Source organism: Cyprinus carpio, chromosome A20 (genome assembly GCF_018340385.1).
Source record: "Cyprinus carpio isolate SPL01 chromosome A20, ASM1834038v1, whole genome shotgun sequence".
Lineage (NCBI taxonomy): Eukaryota > Metazoa > Chordata > Actinopteri > Cypriniformes > Cyprinidae > Cyprinus > Cyprinus carpio.
Window position 1 is genome coordinate 9,760,334 of NC_056591.1, and position 22,636 is coordinate 9,782,969.

General features: G+C 35.0%; 1 protein-coding gene across 1 annotated transcript in view; it reads right to left on the minus strand.

Annotated features, from left to right (window-relative positions):
* LOC109112960 (ubiquitin carboxyl-terminal hydrolase 24-like) overlaps positions 1–7,643 on the minus strand; it is a 67,756-nt gene extending 60,113 nt beyond the window's left edge. Inside the window, 5 exon segments of the mRNA XM_042777233.1 lie at positions 5,623–5,714; positions 5,863–5,964; positions 6,452–6,499; positions 7,271–7,415; positions 7,525–7,643. The gene's annotated coding sequence lies outside the window, so the exon portion shown is untranslated.
* Between the last annotated feature and the right edge of the window lie 14,993 nt (positions 7,644–22,636).

Genomic DNA, 22,636 nt, shown 5'->3' on the forward strand with positions numbered 1-22,636 from the left:
GTTATTTGATATTACATTTAAGTTAGTATATTTTAAATGTACTAAACTGCAACTTCATCATTACAAATGTGTACTTAAAAAGGTAAATACATGACATTTTCAATTTCAACAGAAATTCAAACTAAAGTATATTTTAGTTTACCATAAATGTTAACTTTAACCAGATTTCAAAAGCAACAGACATATTACATATTTATGAAAGTCCCACTTAAGTGGGTCAAAAATGTTCAACTAATTGCATTTATTATAAATGTAAAAATTTTCATTTAGCCTAATTGTAAATAACATGCAATTAATTTGCACTTCACGTATCAAGTTTGCTCTGCGAAAAGGGCGGATTGCTTTACAGCAGCAAGAAATGCACGTGAACAAAAATTCACTGTATTTACTACATTTACTATAATGTAATTACTACAGTAAATTCCACTAACAGTAGGGGGCTCAAAAGTCACAAAAATATACAAAACAGCATACTTGCTTAGAATTTTTTTTTAAAGCATAGACCATTATTTCCATAAAAAGTACTTTTTTTTAAAAGTATGCTGAAGTGTACTTTTTCACAAGAGCTTCCTAAACAAGTTCAGCAGTTTCTTCTATTAAGAGCAGGACACAAACACAAATAAAACCCCTCAAAACACCTGGGAAAAGTATAAGACAGAAGTAAATTAAAATAGGTCACACTATAAATTAGAGCACACAGCCTTTAACAAATACAGAAATTAAGATCCAAGATAGACTTTCTTTGATAAGAAGAAGTGATAAAGAGCTCCTTGGAATTGTGTGGTGGGGTGTTTGAATTTATATTGAAAGAAATTCCTGGTTTTCATCTAGGAATGCTGAACCATACGAGACCACAGGAGACTGCTTGTGCTGAAGTAAATAAACATACATAAATCTAAGTCCTTCCCCTGGGAGCCCGTGAGGAATTGTGTTTGCGAGTGAGTGAGTGAGCGAGACAGAGCATGAAATGTCTAAGAGTTGAGTTACTTGACGGATCTCTTTCATATCTTTCTCTGAATTGCAGTGAGTGACAATTTGATAGATCGACTGGAATGTTTTGTTTTGGTAGTTTAATCCACTCACAAACATCCTCAGGAGCGGATATCTGCTTCAGAGTCATGGTTATTTGTGATACTTTATTTAGACAAACTCCTCCAAACTGGGGATCATGCAAACAATTCATTAATTCCCAAACAAAAAAAAAAAATCCATCAATTAGAGACATAAAATTATTTAAGGCAATTTTTTCACCCATTTTATTATTTGCCAGGTGAAAATTATAATTTGATCACTTAGAGACATAATATTATTTTTGTCCTTTGCATAAATGAGTTACGGGACAAATTTTTGGTAATAGTGCAAACACCAATTAATATGCATTAAGTGCACGTAGTTCCTTTTGTATTATTGAGTAAAACATCCAATTGTATTTAAAACTTATAGGCCTATTCATAATACAAGATTAATCACTGAAATGCCATTGTAGATCTTTGAAGTAAATGCCGCTTTCGATTTTGAAGGCCTCAGAGTATCTTTCCCCTAGCACTGACCCACAGCTGGATCCCTCTGGCAGGAGAGAGTGGATTATATGAGAGGATATTGGGATACTTTAGACCAGAACCCAAATGCTCTTCACACTAATAAGAAGCAGACTGCAGTTCTCCAGCAGCCCGGTCACTACCCCGCCTTCCCTTGTCACACACAAGCACGCAAACAACACTATCCTCGTCCGAATTTGACACACAGTGTTAGGGATACGGTCTCCACGCTCTGCTGCAGTAAACACCATCAGCAAGGGCTTCATAATGCATCCCTCCCACCAAGCCAAAGTAATCAAAAACAGCTGCTGTGATTAAATGGGACACCCCTAACAGTGCAAAACCATTATTTATGCTTTTGCCTTATTAGCCTCTTTTTTTTTTTAATCTCATTCAAATCCCTGTCCGTCTGTCTCTTGTGCATGATATGGATTACTCAAGGTTTCATGTCACTCGTGTAAGTAATAAATAGATAAGCATGCTTTTTAAGCCGCAGAGTAACAGAACATGCAGACAGGCCCATTCCTGGATGATAGAGACTGAAGGAGACAAACGAATCACACACATTCATCACACACAATCATTCACACAGAGGGCAATGATTACATGCCCAAACTAGTGTCAGGTCTGTGTAGCACATACTCTTACTCATACTTGATACTATGCAGAAAAAAACTGTTTGCAGATTGGAGATATTTCAACATTAACAATGTCTATGGCATAAATGATTTTAGGTTATTGAATAGGGCAATATTTAATTTTGCAACAATAAGCAATGAGAAAAAAAATTCAAAAACGCTACCTGACACTGAGGACACATCAGTGTTTTTAAATAAATTGATTCATTTATTCACTTAGCCACTTATTTAGTTCCTTAGTGAATCATTATTGTTGTTGTTTTTTTAATTGGTTAAAAGAATGATTCAATCACTCACTTCTGATGACTGTCACTTATTCAATTCCTGAATGAATCAGTGTTTTTTAACAAATCGGTTGCATAAATGATACAATTAATCACCCATAATGGCAGTCACTTGTTTTATTCCTAAATAAATCAGTACTTTCGAACAAATCTGTTTAGTAAATGATTCAGTTAATCACTAATAAACACAGTCATTTGTTACATTTCAGAATAAATAAATATTTTGAATTAACTGGTGAATTAACAATCCAATGAACCACTCATAATGACAATCACTTGTTTTACTCCTCAACAAATCAGTTCTTTTGATCAAATCGGTTGAGTAAAAGATTCAATGAATCACTCATAAACAGTCATTCGTTATATTCCTCAGTAAATCAAATTTTGAACGAATGGGCTGAGTTAATGATTCATAAAGAGACTCAGCCATATAGACAGTCACTTGTCTCATACCTGAATGAATTAGTGTTTTTGAAAAGAAAAAGTGGTGTGAATGGATTATTCATTGACTCACTCATAAAGAAAGTCATTTGTTATGTTGATGAATGTATTAGTGTTTTGAACAAATAAGTTGAATGAATGATTCAATGACTTGTTTTGTTCCCAAATAAATCAGCATTATGAATGAATCAGCTGTATGAACATTCAACAACTCACGAAGAGTGGTTAAATTGTTTAATTCACGAATGAATCAATTTTTCTTATTAATCAATTGAATGAATGATTCAATTAAGCACTCATGAATTAAATGAATTGAATTTGTATATATATATATAATCTTTTTTTTTCAGTTAATCATTGAAGACTTATTTATTTGGTTACTGAATGAATCATAATAATGCCTGCAGAAAAAGTCAAATCTCCACCACTCTGGAACCAACCAACACAGTCAAGTAGAATGATACAAACAGCAAAAATGATGTTAGCAAAAGTAAATCTGGTAATCAATGCATTGCTGATAATGGCCATCACTACAGATGCCTCCACTGAGCAGTTGGCCTGCTTCTGTTGTTCATTCCATTGATCTTCAGAGATTCAGAGCTCATTGTGTTTTATGTGGTTTTGTGGTGCTAACAAACACAGAGCTGTAAATCTCCTGACACAATGGACACCACGGCAAACGTGTCTCAGAGGGAAGATGCAAGCTGCCCTCTCAGAGCACATTTCATTCCTTCTCTCCATTCACAGCTCTTTACATGAGGTGTAAATCAGGTCCTCAGAGACGAAGCCATGGCTGCTCAATGACCCATTAAGGCAGCTGGACTGTTCCCACATTAACAAACCTCCCAGGTTGTTTACTTATGCATATGAGCCCATATGAGGGGAGAATACTTGGAAACGCCCTGAGCGTCTGTCTGATTTGACTGTCATGCAGGTTCTTTATCTCTGCAGTGAAGACATCTGGTAGTCATTTCTCTAACCAGGCAACGGATGGTTTACACAGAACCTGTTGCTGCAAACCTTGGCAAGTCAAGCAAACTGTAATGTTGATATAACGCAGGGCATGGGGTGTAATCATATATGATACACATAATAATATACAACGTGATCCTACAATAAACTTTAGGTCAGTGTTGGTGAGATACTGCACACTGAAATTTCCCAGAATTCTCGTCATGGGCTACTTTAGAAAGACTCACAATTGAGCATCCAAATATTTAGATTTAATCTTGATTTCTGGGTCCAGATTTACCACAGCCAACACTGATTTTACTGCTTTTAATCATGATGACACTGACACGTCAAAACACTCAGAGCTGCTGTTGTCACAGGCAATAAAAATGCAATCTAGTACTGTATTTTTTATTTATGTAGTAAATGAATACATTTCAATGAACAACTTATGATTTAATTTTTTTATACATTAAAAATTTTAAAATAAATGGATTTTTTCAATTTATGAAACTAATTCCACAGATAAATGCATAAATATAAGACAATGTTCAGACGATTTTTTTTCTCACTTTTGACAACAAGGGGGAATGAATTCTGTCTGTAATGTGCCCACATTCATAAAAAAAAAAAAAAAAAATCTAAATTAAAACGGAAAATAAATTATTTAAATTAATATTTATGTACAAAGGACACTGAATTCAACCTGAATTGAACCTTATCTGTCTTGGCCCAAGCTCTGCTCCTCGGGTCCAAATTATGATATAATTTCTACAGATAAATAGCCTACATAATTTAAAAAAAAAAAAGTTTTCCCTAATGTGCTCATATTCACATTTACGCACTGTAACATACTGGCATTATTCTGTACCCCTCCAACCCACAGTATCGGCACTGCAATTTTTTTTTTTAATCAATTTAAATAAATATAAAATATTTTAATTGTAAAATTTCAAAGAATTAAAAAAAAAAAAAAAAAAATTACATAAATTTTATAATGTTCATACCATCCCCAATCCCCCACCTCTTTATAAGGGCCAATATACATTGTCTTAAATGTGTTCGTGTTCAAAATAGTACACACTGTGTAACTATTATAGGCATGTAGCTGAGAGTGGGGAGAAAGCGTGAGGTACTCGGGAGGTTTGATGAGTATCTGGTTTCTGCCTCAGTGCCAGCACACGGTGCAGTTCCATTGTGTCTGGCTGAATGAAGGTCTCCCAGGAAAACTCAGTGTTAGAAGGGGCCGCTCACCAGAACTGGACTGGATGACTTTATCATACATGTTGATGATTTGTGTGCCTCTGTCAAGACCAGGTTTTATTTGCCGATTTAGGTAACGTGAAACAGTAAGGAGCAAAGTGGAGCGCACACACACACACACACACACACACACACACACACACTGCCCTAGAGTATTAATCACGCAGTGCCTCATATATCGTGTGTGCGTTGCATGAGTGCATAGACGTCTATGATAAAATGGTGCAACAAAGTTTAATGAAGTACATGCGGCGCCAGAAGCCTGTGTCCCAGACCTCACAACAACATGCAGCAACACATCTCCACAAGTACATCTGGATACAGTATATGTATGCTAAACAAGGATGCATCAACAGCATGCAAAATGTAAAATTTACATATACACTGCTTTAGAAACAAAGAATTATTTCTAATATTAAATATATTTGTAAATCCAATCCTTGAAAGAGGTTAAGAAAAAGCAACCGGTTTTAAGCAAGTAGAGTGTACATATGGAGGTGATCTAACCTGATGTTCAGCAGACGGTCTCTCCTACTTCAAATCTCCTCCTCGCATCTCTCTTTCTCGCTCGCTCTTGGCTTGATTAAGTGAAGAGAGTCCTGAGATCAAAGACAATAATATGTCACTCATCACAGCCAATCCACACCCTGATGCAGTGTGTGTGTGTGTTCACCAAAGCATGCAAGTAATGTAATGGCAGAAGAATCAAAGATTCTGTGCCAAAGAATTTCTGTGCCAAATACATACCGATATTGGAAAAGAAGGCTCCAATAACATATTAAGGAGGGCAAACAGGAGAAGGGTGTCAGCAGAAGGAGACAACGCAGGTAAATATCCACAACAGAGAGGCTTTAGAGGAGAAAGTAATGATCACAGGTAAGTGATAGTTCAGTATTTCTAGCTGAGACTTAGCTGAGCAGTAACACTGTCCTTGATTTGCAGGTTCGTGGGGAATCTGGAATGCTAAACAGATGACTGAAGATGAAGGGATCCTAAAGTAGATCAGGTAAGTAGTCAGGTAAGCTGATGCAAGAAGTAACAAGAAGACCAGACACTGAGGTGGTGACGGGTGGGTGGCTTTATACTGTGGTTGATTAGTGTAGACAGGTGAGGACTATCAGAACACTAGTAATTCTGAATGAGTGGGGTTGAAGGACCTGGCGTTGCTGGTGACTCTGAAAATCTGCATCATGGACTTTGAGAATTAATAAAATCAATTTCTCAGCGAGACATGAGGGGGAATGCTGGAAATACAACCAACTCAAGTATATAAATATAAATGACCTTCAAACAAAATCAAACGAACATGATTTGACTTGCCATGGCAGGACTTTACCTAGTACAGGAACAGTTCAGTAATTTTTACTCATTTCCTCTTCTTTCTCTATGGAATGGAAAAAGTCTGAATGAATATTTATGCAGGATTACAACAGTCCCTCAATTGTCATCATAATCATAGGGCATGAAGACAAAGGAAATGAGGCCCGTTGGGGTAAAAACTCCTTCCCTCTTTTATACAGAGCTGTGGTACCAAACACAAATACTGAACTTTGTAGGAATTAAGTATTTAGTCATCTTTACACAGCCAAGTTAAGGCTGCTCTTTGCCTGTTCAAAATTAAGTGTAAAGGCAAAATGCTGCATGAAAGGGCAACTAAATTATAGCTGCTCTGACTAATCATACAGTTGTATTTAGTATGTAAATGCATTCATGCCACCTCAAAGCAGCATTAAACAGACTGTGTAAAGACACCTAAATTCCATTCAGAAGCACTTCTGTGCCACCTTTGTGGTGCAAATTTGATGGATGGTTTTATCAAAAATAAAATTCTCTGCAACTGTTTAGTAGATTCGTTCAGACTAAAGAGCACCTGGCCTACAGAGGAAGAGCTATGATAAATAAGACAGATGTCATCAGGGGGTATTCTGAGAATTAGAACATTATGATTAGATTTATGTTGAGTAATAGACTGTGGTGTAGGTTTATTGCCTTTGACGCATGCAAATGATTACAGAAACTCAATAATTGCCCTTTTCATGACTTCTTATGACATCTAATAAATTCTAAAGTGTAATAAAACATGTTACAAAATAGATTAAGATATTTAAGGAAAAATAAGCAAGACTTAATTTGTAATATTTATCACGAGTTGTACCTCCACAGTCCAGACTCTGTACAGGAAATATAGCATGTGCCCCGAGTCCATATTTTCTCCATGATTTTTCAGTTTCACTATCAGGCACCAGGGGATTGACCTCATCACACCCCTCACATCTCCTCCTCTCCTGCCTGAAGAGTAGCTGTGAAGAGGTAGAGTTACACAGAACTCGCAGGAAAAGATGAAGCTTCAGTTTTCTCATGTATTACCACTTAAATCAAAATATCATACATGTGGTTCCCATTACTCACGAATTGTTGGCCGTGCTCACTTGAGAGATTCTGTTTCTTCTTAACCTTGTCGACTGCACACTTTGTCATGTGCAGGAACAGAACATGTGAAAACTGCAAATGTCATGAAACAGTTGCAGGAAAATTACATTTTTGTGGATTCACAGTCTTGTTCAACAGAACGAGGAGGCTGAACTGGTGCTCAGTGAGATTATTGATGTTATAAAGAGTTTTCCATCAAGCATCAAAGCAGGAAAACACCTGAGGAAATACACATACACAAACAACCCAAAACAGGACACAGAGAGGTCTAGCTGACCTAGTATTGCCTACATAGCTGCGCTTTCCCACGCAAACACACACAGTTTCAAAAGAGCAGCATTTATTTGAAATAGAAATCTACTGAATCAATGTAAAAGTCTTCTTAACTGTCACTTTTGGTCAGATGAATGCATTTTTGCTTAATAAAAGTATCAATTTCTAAAAAAACATGAACACACAAAAAAAGTTCTCAAAAAAAAAAAAAAAAAAAAAAAAAAAAAAAAAAAAGTTTATGTGTAACAGTATCACAGCCATAAACCACAACTTTGTGTTCCCAATATGAATGTCTGTTTCTTTTGAATTATATGTGATTAGGGTCATACTTTTAATTTTTATTTTGCATCTATCTACAGGCTTCTTGGCATTTTCTTCTATTCTGTGAAACTTGAACAAACCCCAAATCATCAGAGCTGCTCTCACAGAGTGTCCAGCTCTGTCATACAATACACAAGAAGTTCACTGGAAAACTGCTTAGCTAGAGATTACAATAAACAAGCTCTTTTATGGTTACATTTATTCATTCTTACAGACGGTGATACTGTTACCCTGGACTTTACACAAATTCCACATCCTCCTGCCGTTATGGAACCAGATGGTAGTGATGTATTGGCTTATCGGATAAATTATAATGTAACCGCATTAATATCTCCATATCACAAAAAAATTATCAATACAAAAACCACTCAACACACCCTCAAGCCATCCAAGATGTAGTTGAGTTTTTTTTTCTTCACCAGAACAGATTCGGAGAAATTGAGCACTACATCAATTGCTCACCAATGGATCCTCTGCAGTGAACGGGTGCCGTCAGAATGAAAGTCCAAACAGATGATAAAAACATCACAATAAAATATGAGTAAATAATCCATAATAATGCTTCTCCCAGTTGTCACAGTCCTTTAATGAACAAACACAGGGAAAAAATCCACAACAGGAATGAGGAATGACACACGAACATAACCTGTAGACCCAACAAAAACTAACTGAATGGACTGGGGCTTATAAACACAAGATAACGAGACTAACGGACTAATCGAGGGGACTAAGGAGACACACCTGGAATCAAATTAACACAATAAACAAGAGGGAGAAACTGGGTCACGGGGAGCAAAACACACACAAACAGTCCAGAATCCTGACATTATGCTCCCTCCTGGAAGGAGCTAGGAGCCATGGTGAAGCCGACGGGTCAACGGGCCGCGGAGGAGTCCGGACCTAAGAGGCTGGAGGCGAGTCAAGGGATAAAAATCCACCAACATACAGTATTTGTTTAGAACTGTTATGGTATGTTTTCATTTTTACATTTAGCAGACACTTTTATCCAAAGCAACTTACAGTGCATTCAGGCTAACATTTTTTACTTAACGTGTTTCCTGGGAATCAAACCCACAACCTTTTGCACTGCTAACACAATGCTCAGATGTGACAACTTTTTCACAGGAAAAAACAGTATTATGGATAGAGGACTCGTATTTGAAAAATATGATGTCAAAAATGTCTTGATGGATTTGTTTATTACAAACACACAGGCTTTAGCTTCACAATACATTAACTGATGGACTGGAGTCGTGTGGATTACTAGTGGATTATTGTGATGTTTTTATCAGCTGTTTGGACTCTCATTCTGATGGCACCCATTCACTGCAGAGGATCCATTTGTGAACAAGTAATGTAATGCTACATTTTTTCCAATCTGTTTTGTTGATGAAACAAACTCATCTACATCTAGGATGGCCCGAGGGTCAGTACATTTACAACAAATTTTCATTTTTGGGTGAACTATTCCTTCAAGGCTTTGTAAGCATGAAAGTTGTTCCAAAATCTCCTAAGATACTTTGATTCATAATAATTATAAGGCAGGATTGCATGTCAGTATCCTTCATGAAGAAAGCAAACCCAGTATGCTTTGAAAAATACATCCAAGATGGCAATTGAGAAAAGAGGATTGCTTATTATAAATAAGCACATTTATTTTTCATTTAGTACTAAAAAATGTGTTGATAAAAATATACAAATATTTTATACCCAATGTTTAATTGTGCTATATATGTTCTATGCTTATTAATTTGGTGTAGTTATCTTATCAACATTCTAACATCAAACTATTATTCAACTGTATGTCAAGTCTCCCAAAAGAATAAAAGAATAGTTTAGTGGAAGCGGAATCAAAATGAGAATGATTCCTGAGGATTCCCATCTTTACCAATATCTGATGTTAATGCAGATCATATCACGACAGACTTTTGAGGTTTTCTGGTTGACTGTTCTTTGATCAAATTCTCTGAAGCTGCTTGTTAGTGAATGTTGTTTCAAGACAATTTTATTTTACTGCTGGATCAAACCGTTTGTGATTCTAGTGCTAGATGAAAGACTGAATCTCATCTCTTTACACAGTGGAACAACAGAACACACTGTCCTGAATAAGACTGTGTTTGTGTTAGTGTCTGTGCACACTGCCAATCTGATAATACTGTAGTTTTCTTTATTTTTATTTTTTTTTATTTTTTAATCCCTTATGTACTGTTATAGGAAGTGAAGAGAAAGATGGAGTTACTGTAGATGCTCTAAGATAAACCAAACAAAATACATGTTTCACCTTAGCCTAAAAGCATCAGGGAGAACAGATAACAGAAATTACATTAAGAGACTGAGACAAAGCAAACAGAGAACAGTAAGAGATGAGCCTAGAAGGGTTTGTGAAAACTGAAGTAAAGGATGGTAGGTGTACAGCAGAAAAAAAAGGCATTATGGGGGCCATGATTGCTGTGGGCTCTTGATTTAAAATGAAAATTAAGCTAAATGGGAGTCTGGTCTGGTCTGGTCTAGTACAAGATACAATATACAGTGGCACTTTTCTGCCAGCAAACCAAGTTTGAATCCACCTAACAGGCATAATTTACCCAAACATGAAAATTCTCTCATCATTTACTCACTCTCAAGTTCTTTCAACCCTGTATAAACTTCTTTATTCTGCTGAACACAAAAGAAGATATTCTGAAGAATGTTTATAACTAAATAGTTGATGGTCCCATACTGTGGAAGTCAGTAGGGACCATCAATTGTTTGGCTACCAATATTCTTCAAAATAGCTTCTTTTATGTTCAACAGAAGAAAGAAACTCGTAGTTCACAAGTTTTGGAACAACTTGAATATGAGTAAATGATCCCTTTAAGTCATATCCCAACTCCACAAATACTACAATTGTCACAAAGTCACCAGCAGCACCAGATCCTCCAGCTCCACCACCGATCACAATCACCTGAATTCTGATGCACTTTACCTGTCAACACTAATCAGGTCACAGCATGAAGACGCATTCCCATCACCACCTCAGTGCCTGGTCTTCTTGTTCACTAGTGTGCATCAACTTACCTGGCTGCTATTTACCTGCTCTATCTACTGGTTCGTCAAAATGATCCCAGTTATCTGCTATCATATTCTGTTTCTTCCCAGCACATTGTCTCAGCCTCAGCCCGCAAGAAGCCACAGTGACTGTATTTGCTCAAGATTATCAGCTATGTTATCTCACCTGTGATCATTACTTGTTCCTCTCCTGAAGCCTGTAATAAAGCTCTGTGAGCTCTGTTTCAGTCATCACATTTCTATCACAGCAGGTTCAACCAAATGTCATTACAATACTGTATTCATTTAGGTTTTACATTGACTGTTCTTATTGATACCAACAAATGGTTATTATTGAAGTAATGTATCCGATTGCTCATTTTACTGAACTAGACTACATTTCATGAATGGCCTTTAAATCAAACTTAAGTTTCAGCAATGTTTCATTATGTTAATTTGGACGTTCAACTTGTTGCATGTTTTTTAGAATACATTTGATGCAGAGTATTATAATAAACTGATCTTTTCAGCACAATGTATTTGTCCATTAAAACGTAAAGTCAGCTTAAAGGAATGGCAAACATAAACAACTCTAATTTTTGAGGCGATGAAACAAGAAATAAATGAGGATTTCCTTTAATGGTGAATGACATGAGTGGTAAACCATCTGTTACTGTTCATATTACTTAAACTAGAAGCCTAAAAGAATCTGGTTTTGCATCCGCACTTCTTCTTGGCTCTTTTTCATGTCTTTGTTTTGCTGTAGTGAACAGCTTTTTTATTTTTTTCCTGTCAACATTCCTCCTATCTGTTTATCTCAGAACGTACAGCAGAAAAAAAAAGTTCTGTTTTTTAGGAGAGGTTGGTCCATAGATTGAAATATACTTGAAAGTTGCACCACATTGAACATATTTTTATATTAGAGAATTATTACTAATTTCATAATATTAGTAGTAGTAGTAGTAATAGTATATTCTAATATTAAAATAAAAATAAAAGTTAAATTAAATTAACATAAAATGAGTTTTATTTTTACTGTATGTTTTATTGTGATTTAAAAACGAATTAATTATATACTCTAGTAAATAAGTCTGTAAAAAAAAAATAATAATTTCAAAGGTGTTTTTGCTTGTATTTTGAATTATGCATTGGATTGTGTTGGGTTTGAGGTTTAAGAAAATGTCTGCATGTCCTGGCCGAAAATGACCAGCACCAGGGGTTTTCTAAAGTTTTTTTTTTTTTTTCTTAGTCTGGCATCAATCCTACTAGAATTGTTGCTGGTCTCCCTTGAACTGTGAGCCTTGAGAATCATTCTCACCTCTTACCCCATTAGCAATGACCTAGAAAAGCAAAAAGTTCAGGGATGAAACTTTTATAGATATGTAAGAGGAGAGGAGTACAGGGAGATACAATCCTAACCTAAAAGTCTGATTTTGGTTCCTCTGCTTCGACCCTGCATGGATCACTGTGCCAAAAAGTTCCCCTCAGCAAGCCCGTAGAGACAATGGACCACAATCAAGAGCTGTCCACACTCATGTCTCAGGGATGCTGGGACACAGAACAGCAGCTCAATACAATTGCATGTTTTGTAACCATTACAAAATACCACACAGGAGACAACATTGGCACGCTGTAGACCATGAAGGCCACAGAGATTTCTGTATTGTCAAAGCCACAATTGCCAAATATTTAAAACTTTGTAAACCTGCCAATAATTGTTGTGGATGACAATTTTTAAAGCTCTTGTTTGCTTGACGGGCTCATACATAGAAACAATAGCATGATTTTTAGAAAGAAAAACATTGAAAGAAAAAAGTCCTCTTCTGCTTCCACTTCTAACTGCGAGCTAAATTTAAAGATTTTCTAGGTCATCAATCATCTCTATTGTATTTTTTAAAGGCACAAAGCCATACCACATTTCTACTACCCGAGCTGAAACTGCAAAATGCACTTTCATGTGTGACTAGGAAAAAACAACATCTTTTGTCAGACTTTTCATGTTGTAACATTGAGCAGCCAGTCTTCTCCATGTATATCCATTGAATTAATAGATTAAACACATAACTCACCCCCTCCCCACATCCGCTGCCACAATCTGTCATATAAATAACAACCTCACGTTTTTCATCAGTTGTCACACTTAAATTCAAACATATGGTTCAAAATTCAGTATTCCAAATGATGTGCATGGTTTGCATACATATGACACTCAGAAAATCAGCATGAACATTTTAGAATAAACACAAAATGTGCCTTATATGGCAAAAGTTTGGAGAACATCCTGAAGCTGTTCACTGGTCCACAGGAAACTTGTTAAATTCACTAAAATGCATCAAACAGTGTTTAATTCCTTATAATGTTTGACATACTTTGCCTGAACACTGTTTGTCTGTTAATGAGAACTAATTACATTTTTCTGCATTGCTGATTTATCAGCAGCGTTTCAGTCATGGGTCACTTTGTAAAGAGAACTGATGAGGTCATTTGATTAACCAGCTTTTTGCAATTTAGTCATCACGTTGTATAGTCACGTATGAATTCACTACATTTTTATACTCTATTAAACAAACCAGTCGTTCAGGCACCAAATCCTTTTGTCAATCCAAAATAAAATGATTCAAAATAATGCAAATTGGTAATGTATTTATTAAATAGCATTGAGAGTTGTATTAAAAACAACTTGTGATGGCATAAAGATTGTTAAATGTTAAAATATATTATTGTATAAAGAAAAAATGTTACTTGTTAATGATGGCATAAATATATATATATATATTATTTATAAATTTGTTAAATATTTTCTCAAAATTTGGAAGATATGCAAACTCAAGCTAATTTTAATTTCACTATCCTCCTAAAACAAAATATTATTTACTGAACTGATTTCTGTCCATTTTATTTGTAATAATCCCTGTATGTTTCATAAAAGCAGTTTTAATTAAATCATTGTGGATGTTAAAATTATAAACAATCCATTCATTAGACTTTATCATTCCTTTCAAAAGTAATGAAAAATAAAATTCTAAAAATGACAAAAATAAATTAAATAGATTAATTCCTAATTTTTATATTTAAATGTCATCTGACTGTTACATCAAAAGTAACTTGTGATGTATAATTATTAAATGTTAAAAATGCAAACAATTTAGCTTCTTTATTTTAATAACTATAATAATTTGATAGTATTTACAGATATATTTGAATTGTAGGTTTATTATAGTTAACTAAAACTCAAACTGAAACTAAACTCAAACATAAACTACAAATGACAAAAGCAAAAAAAAAAATATATATATATATAAAATTAAAACTAATTCAAAATATTAATAAAAACTATAAATGTATCTCAGTTATACTAAAATAACACTGGTGAATTGATTTCTATTAATTGTATTTACAAAAGATCTAGTTTGTTGCATTAAAGCAGTTTACAAAATTTAAAAACGATGAATTAAAAAAAGACTGTTATGCAGCACGTTTATTTGTGGACACTTTATGTAGTAACTTTATATCTGCGATACACAACATATTGTCAGTGACACGAAAACAGGAATATTCAATGTTATTAGTATCATTTCAAACAGGTCAATATAAAGCACAGTAAAAGAGGAATTGAACCCGAACTACATCCGTAATATGACCTGATGTCAGTGAAGGGTCACATTCACACAGCCCTGACAAGCCTAAATCCAAATGGTCTCTTGTGAAAGCTCTGCTTATTGTTAGTATTCACCAATGCTGCTGGATGCTGATAGCCGAGGATGTTTGGTATTATATCTACTTAAACACACACTGGGAAATCATCTTTGATGTACGGTGTCTCTTTTGTCTTCACATCGTGTTTAAAGAGGCCCTCAAGACTCCAACCACTGGGTGAATCCAAAATGCCCCAGGACAAACCCATACAGACAAATACACTCCATGGGCTACAAAATTAAGCATCAAGGGAACTTTTTCCCCCATGCATGTCTGCACTACAGGCCAAAGGAAACCACAGAAAGCCAAATATTATTTGTTACCTGCAGTTTATTATTGATAATAAAAGAAAGAGACTGGCTAAAGATCAAAGATTAGGTAATTTTCCTTGGAATATTTAGATCATTAGCTCATATTCAGACATAATGAAATGCAAACTCATTCTGCATGGAACAGGTAAAAAAAATAATAAATAAATAAATACAATAAAGTTTAGTGTGGAAAAATATGATCAAATAAAAAGTAAAACTGGTCAGCCATTCTTAAAACAGCATCAAAGCTTCTCTGCATCTGAAAACACATTTACAGCCACCTCATATCAATCAAAAGCCAACAGTCAGTCTTTATATGTAAATTATTCACAAGATCAAATCCATTGTTACACAACCTATTACGATAGGTCAGATAGGTCAGATGGACAGACAAGACAGAGAGACAGACAGATAAAATGACAGACAGACAGATAAAATGACAGACAGACAGATAAAATGACAGACAAACAGATAAAATGACAGACAGACAGACAGACAGATAAAATGATAGACAGACAGACAGATAGAATGACAGACAGACAGACAGATAAAATGATAGACAGACAGACAGATAGAATGACAGACAGACAGACAGACAGATAGATAGATGGAGAGACAGATAGAATGACAGATAGGCAGATGGACAGAACAACAGACAGAAAGACAGACCGATAAAACGACACAGACAGATAGATGGAAAGACAGACAGATAGAATGACAGACAGAACAACAGACAGAAAGACAGACAGACCGATAAAACGACAGACAAAGAATGACAGACAGATAAAACAACAGACAGACAGAATGGCAGGCAGATAGATGGACAGAGAGAGACAGAACAACAGACAAAAAGACGCACAGACAAATCGACTGACAGACAGAAAGACAGACAAAATGACAGACAGAGAGAGAGAGAGAGAGAGAGATGATATGACAGACAGATGGACAGACAGAGCGACAGACAGACAAGCAGGTAGACAGAAAGAAAGATAGATAACAGCTAAATAACAGCTCAGTAAATTCATATTCTGTCTCTCAAATTCCAGTTCTACTCCCTGTGGGGTCTATTCAATTCAAAACAAAACTATGCTAATTATCCTTATTTATCCATTCAACAGTGTTCCTGCAATGGACATCTTATCGCAGCCCCAGGGAATGTTTATTTCAAGTTGTATATGCACTTCATCTAAATAACTTTTACTTGTCCATTCTCCGATCTCAAGTGCATGACTATATCTCTTCAGAATGCCATTGGATATATGAATATCCAGCTGCCCGAGGGTCTCCACCCCCCCACCACTAAATCCAAACGCCAACATGTTGGCATGACAGAGTCAAACGGCAGGGCCTCTGAACTCCAGCACTATTACTCATACTATTACCCAAGCCCAGAATATTTCAACACCTCACAGGCATTAAACACACACGCACAATATGTACTTCCAGTACCAGCGTAGTGTAAGGCTTTCATTTCTTTTCTTTAATCCTACAGCCAAGTGTCACTTCAAACTAATGCTTTTAGTCCCAGCCTAATAAAATGCCTTGACAAGTACAAGGTCAAAGTACAACTACAAAGTAAAATTTAGTTTGAAGTTGATTCAGTTAAGTTCAAAAACAGTGTCAGTGTTGTAAAGGTGATCAATTATGAAGCAAATAAAACTAAACAACCAACTAATAAATAATTAAAATACAATTATGAGAAAAATCAATCAATCAATCAATCAATTTTTTTATCCCACCAAGCAAAGCATAACAATTAAATAAAATATAAGTTAATATGGCACAATCTTTCAAACTTTCGACCCATTCTGAGGAATAACAAGAATCCTGCTCATGTACAGTTACACAAACAAACACACACACATCTGTAACACACACACACACACACACACACACACACACACACACACACACACACACACACACACACACACACACACACACACACACACACTTCCTCTCTAAGACAGCTAGAGAGGGTTGCAGAAGGGATGTGGAAGACAGACTGGAATAATATTTGTCATAATTAAAAGGGGAGGATAAACAGAGCTGCACCCAGTCTCTCTGCACAACAGCCATTTGCTGCACGCTGGCACAAGAACTCTGGGATACGCTCATGCTTGGCTTTCAAACAGCCAGTGAGGCTAAAGGAACTGAGCCATGATACACATGTAAGATTTTGCAAGAGGTTAGTGGGGAGGTTTTGGTAAGATTAAGAAATCTGTGAGATGACTAAGCCAAATGCATCTATTTTGGAGGCCAAGCTTTGGCAGAACTAACATGAAATTTAATTCTGAATCACATGCCAAAGTTAGCATTATTTGAATTCAATTTCTAACACAATAAAGGAAACAAAAGTGTTGGCTTTTTTCGTTAAACATTTGACATTGATCTTTAAATGATTCAGCTGGGAAAATAATAAGCCATTATGTTTAATAAGATTCAGGTGGCTGGGGTGTAATTATGAGAGTGATGGCAAGTGAGCGTCACTCTGCACAGTCTGTTGGCATGAACAGAATACAATGTTTCATGGGGAAAGGAATGAGATCAGTGTAAACACTTGGCATACCGCATCTATTGTGTACTGTATGTGTTGAAGCATGTTCAGCTGGGATCGAATGATTACTCAATAAATGGGTGAATGAAGATGTTGTTTGTGGTTACCACTTTTAATTTTTCTTACCTCTCTTGACTTTAGTTGTGACAATAAGCCAAATATATGTGCAATGGTATTTCTAACATTCAGTTTAAAAGTCTGGGCTTGGTAAGATTTTTAAATCTGTTTAAAGATTTTTAAATCTGTTTAAAGATTTGTATATGTCGTTTATGCTCAGCAAGGTTGCATTTATTTGATAAAAAAAATACAGTAAAACAGCAATATTGTGAAATATTATTGCACTTTAAAATAACTGTTTTCTGTTTGAAAATATTTTAAAATGCAATTTATTCCTGTGATGGTAAAGCTGGATTTTCAGCATCATTACTCCAGTCTTCAGTGTCACATGATCCTTCAGAAATCATGCTAATATGCTGATTTGATGCTCAAGAAATATTTCTTATTATTCATGTTGAAAAGAGTTTAATGTTTTTTTTTTTTTTTTTTTTTTTTTTTTGTGGAAACATGATTTATTTTTAAATATAATTTATTGTAACATTATAGATGTCTTTACTGTCACATTTTATCAAGGTGACCAAATAATTGCAGCCATACTATGGAAGTCAATGAGGACTTGGTTACTAGCATTCTTTAAAATGTCTTCTTATGTGTTCCAAAGAAGAAAGAAACTCATACAGGTTTAGAAAACTTTGAGGGCTAGTAAATGATGACAGAATTTTCATTTTTGGTGAACTGTAAATTCTTACAGACCTTGGGTTTTGGATGGAAGTGCATGTGTATCATATTTGTATGACATTAACACTTGTAACAGTATGTACAGGCCAAAACAACAAATGTAAGATTAAGACCATAAAGTATAGGGAAAGTTTTTTTTTGCTTGTTTGTTTTTGCAGAATTGCCAATAATATTTTTCTTCGATAAGAAACAGAATTTTACACATTAATGCAATAATAACTAAAAAAGTAATTAAACATTTAATCTAAACATCAATTCATTATTAACAGTCCTGCGATTAGGATTAAAAAATACAATTATTTTCATTGATGACAGAATTAAGATTAAGATTAAGATTACAAAACTACTATTTAATTCTGAAGAAGTCAACTTAAGTTTGTCCAAGACTTGTTTTCAGGAGAGAGGTCACAGGATCAAGCTCCTTTCCCTGAATAATTATGTTCTCCAGCCAGTCTCAAACTAAATGAAACAGATGAGGGCATCTTTATGCAATTAAAAGGTTTCCTGGCTAACATGTGATCCAAACTACCTTTGGGCTTACAGAGGGATTCGGGTTTAATATGAGGCCTCCTGCTCCTGATGGATAACCCAATTCATTCTACCTACAGATGTCATATCAGTTATAAATACAACAAAAATAACCTGAACCAGATGCACGCCATCATTTCCAGTCATAAACCCCCAAAACTGAGCCCGGCCTGAGGTAAGACTGCTTGCCCTGTTGTTTTTTAAGCAGCCTGTTTGTAATAGGACCCATATCTCACTGATTATTTATGTGTAGGGTGAGTGGCATTTGTAGTCACGCACATGTTAGCCGTTGTGTTTTCCGACAATGAATCTGTAAGGGAACAATGAATACATCCGATTCAGGAATGAAGCATGACCTCGGCAGGTCTTGGTAGTTTTAATATGACATGCCTCTTGCAGGACACCAATAAGTTTGGTGCCAGTGACATTATAATGGAGAGGCTGTTCCTGAAGACCTTTGTAACCAAGTGAGGCTGCTTTTATTTTAAGAAAGTGAAAAATCAGGGACATATTTCTGAACTGTTTTTTTTTTTCAGTGATGTTCATGCCCCTATACTTTTGATCGGGATTTCCCTTGGAGCGGTCCCAGAGCTTGCTGAAAACCCTGAGCAGGCCCCATGCAGAATGAAATTTAACAAAGGAAAAATCAGTTCATGTTCAACTCATACTTTTCAAGAAGGAGGAAATAGTATGTTATTGGATGAATCTTAGGCATATTCTTGCTCTACACTTTTGATTTTCAAATTTCTTTTTACAATGCCTTAAAGGGAGAGCTGACCTTAAAATGCAAATTCTGTTATTTACTCACTATCATGTCATTGCAAACATGCATGACTTTGAAAGACTTATTTTTAAAAAGTGATGGTAAAAAAATATCTTGATATATATATATATATTTAAAATGGCAAAAACATGACAAAAGTTTATTTTTGGGTAAACTGATCCTGATTGAATTAATTTAAAAACCACTGAAATTATTAATGATACCATAAATTACACAGAAAAAAAAATGCAAGAAGTCCCATATTTATAAATTGTTATATTTTCAGTATTTTTTATTTTAGTTTAAGTAATTTTATTATGTGCTTTTGTCATTTTTATTAATTTTTAGATTTCTATTTTGCTTTTTTCTATATATATTTTCATTTCTATTTTTCATTTTGAGTTTTCATTTGAGTACATACATTTATTTTCAGTAACAGATTCATTTACACCAAAGCACTATAGACACTATAGATGTTTTGACATTACAAAATATATGGAAATTCTTCTGCATTGAAAGTTAGTATTTATGTTACAAAGTTATATTATAGTAATTAGTAGCAATCAGATATATGCATTTTACTACCTGCATTTATTATTGAATTAAAGTGCAGTTACATATACCATTGCTCTGAGAAAATTCATGCAAAAAATCCAGTCATTCCAATAGGAATTTCACTTCGATTTAGCTAAGTATGGGACCCTATCAAAACAGACCTGTGGGACATTTTTGGGTCATGACCCACCAGTTGAACCACTGCTGTACATCATGAAAAGGTTGTATACAAATACACAGATTTACAGTCGCAGGTTTTTGCAACAGCTCTTAATGTTTACTGAAATGTAGGACAATGCCTTCTTTGCATAAACTGTGGTATTGCTGTATTGTTTTTCTTGACGTACTAGATACTCAAACATGACAAAGTGAACAGTGGATTACTGAAGTTTACATCTCATCTTCAATTCACCACAATGTTGACACTGAACATGCAGAAAATTAAATCCTTGTAGGAAAAATTCTCTGAAATGCTAACAAATCCTCAGCAAAAACATTTAGTACTACAACTAAATTACATCCAATTAAAGTTTTACGAGCAGCGGTTTGAATGCTTGCAGAACATGAGCAAAGGTCATGCAAAGTCTGGATGAATTTGGGGTGAATAAAGCCTCTACACAAATATGTGTAAGCAAACACTTTGAGAGAAAAGCCACAGAAATAAGTTGCATGATTTACTGAGAAGGGCAAAATATGTCAACTCATGCACATTTCTCAATCTGGGGCATGAAATGTCACATGAAGTCCTCTGAAGCCAGTGTGATGCATGAGACGAGACCTGAAACCTTTGGCATGGAAATCAAAGGGATGATCTATATAGAGACTAAATGCCAACCCAAGGGCAACAAGCGTAACTGATATTTAATTGAGGTGGACTGCTGAGGGATGCTTACAGAGAGAAAAACTCAGCTAAAATTATCACACATATAACAATGGCCAAACCTTCAAAATCACAATATTACAATAATCCTAAATAGTAACATAACTAACATAAGCAAGCCAACATTCCTGTTTACTCTGCCACTTTTATACTCTTAGATACAGTTTCAACATTATTCTGACCATACAAACAGATAGTCTTGACGTACTTAATACTAGAACCATCTCCAGATAAACTGACACCATCATTAGTCATGATATTACAGGGTTTACAAAGGTCTCTGAGGTAACGTGTGTTCACAGCATGCCAGTATTACTTTAATTATGAGATGACAAGCCAGAGATGTCAGAAAATTCCAATTTTGCAAGTTGTAAGTACAAAGTTTATGAAGCTTTGAGCATTGTTTACAAATCCAGTAGTTATGGTACTCCCAACATGACATAAATGCACCGTAAGTTCCTCTTTTATTTATGTATTTTTTCATCAAATGACAATAAAATGGCTTCCTGCATGGTGGTTACGTGACACTTTGAACAGATCAATAAATAATAATAGTTAATAATAATCAAACATAATTAACATTTAAAGACAAAGCGGATTCACTGCATATTCTGCAATAAATATACACTGGTTGATAGCTTGGAAAAATAATTATGTTGAACAACCTACTCTTTTTTTGATGAATTACATTTTTAAAGAAATTTTTAAAAACGTAAAAGATTCAAGGGGGGAAAAAAACAAGCATCATGTCATTGACCAATTTCCTTTCAGTAATTTCCTGTTTTAGAAAGGACTATTTACGCACTAAACATCTATCACTCATATCAGTCATGTTACTGTAAGATTACTCAGATATTGTAATTTTGAAGATTTGGACATTTGTGATACATGTGATAGTTTTAGCTGATTATTACACTCAGTCAAAAGTTTGGAATAGTTTAAGTTTTCGTTTTTGAAAAAAAAAAAAGTCTCTTATGCTCATTGACAAATTTCATTACAGCAATTTCCTGTTTTATAAACGACTTATGCACTAAACATCTAACTCTACATTCAGTTGAGAGTGTAGACATATGTTGCAAAAGTTGCCTTAAACATTTGCAACACTGAGATCCACTTGAGACTACAAGAGGATATTGGCTTCAGTTTATAAGAGCACAGAGAAAGTCAAGGTCCCACACAGTATTCAGTTGCTTATGAAATATAATTGAAAACTATTAACCCTTTATTTCATGCTTGAATACATTTTAGGGGCAATAATATAGTAGTTATTCAATACTTAATGTCAAAATTTCTATTAAAAGGTCAGGTTTTTCTTATATAACGACAGTCAGCCCAGAGAGTGAGGCATTGCGTTCACACTACGTCATTGGGATTGATCTGTTTGT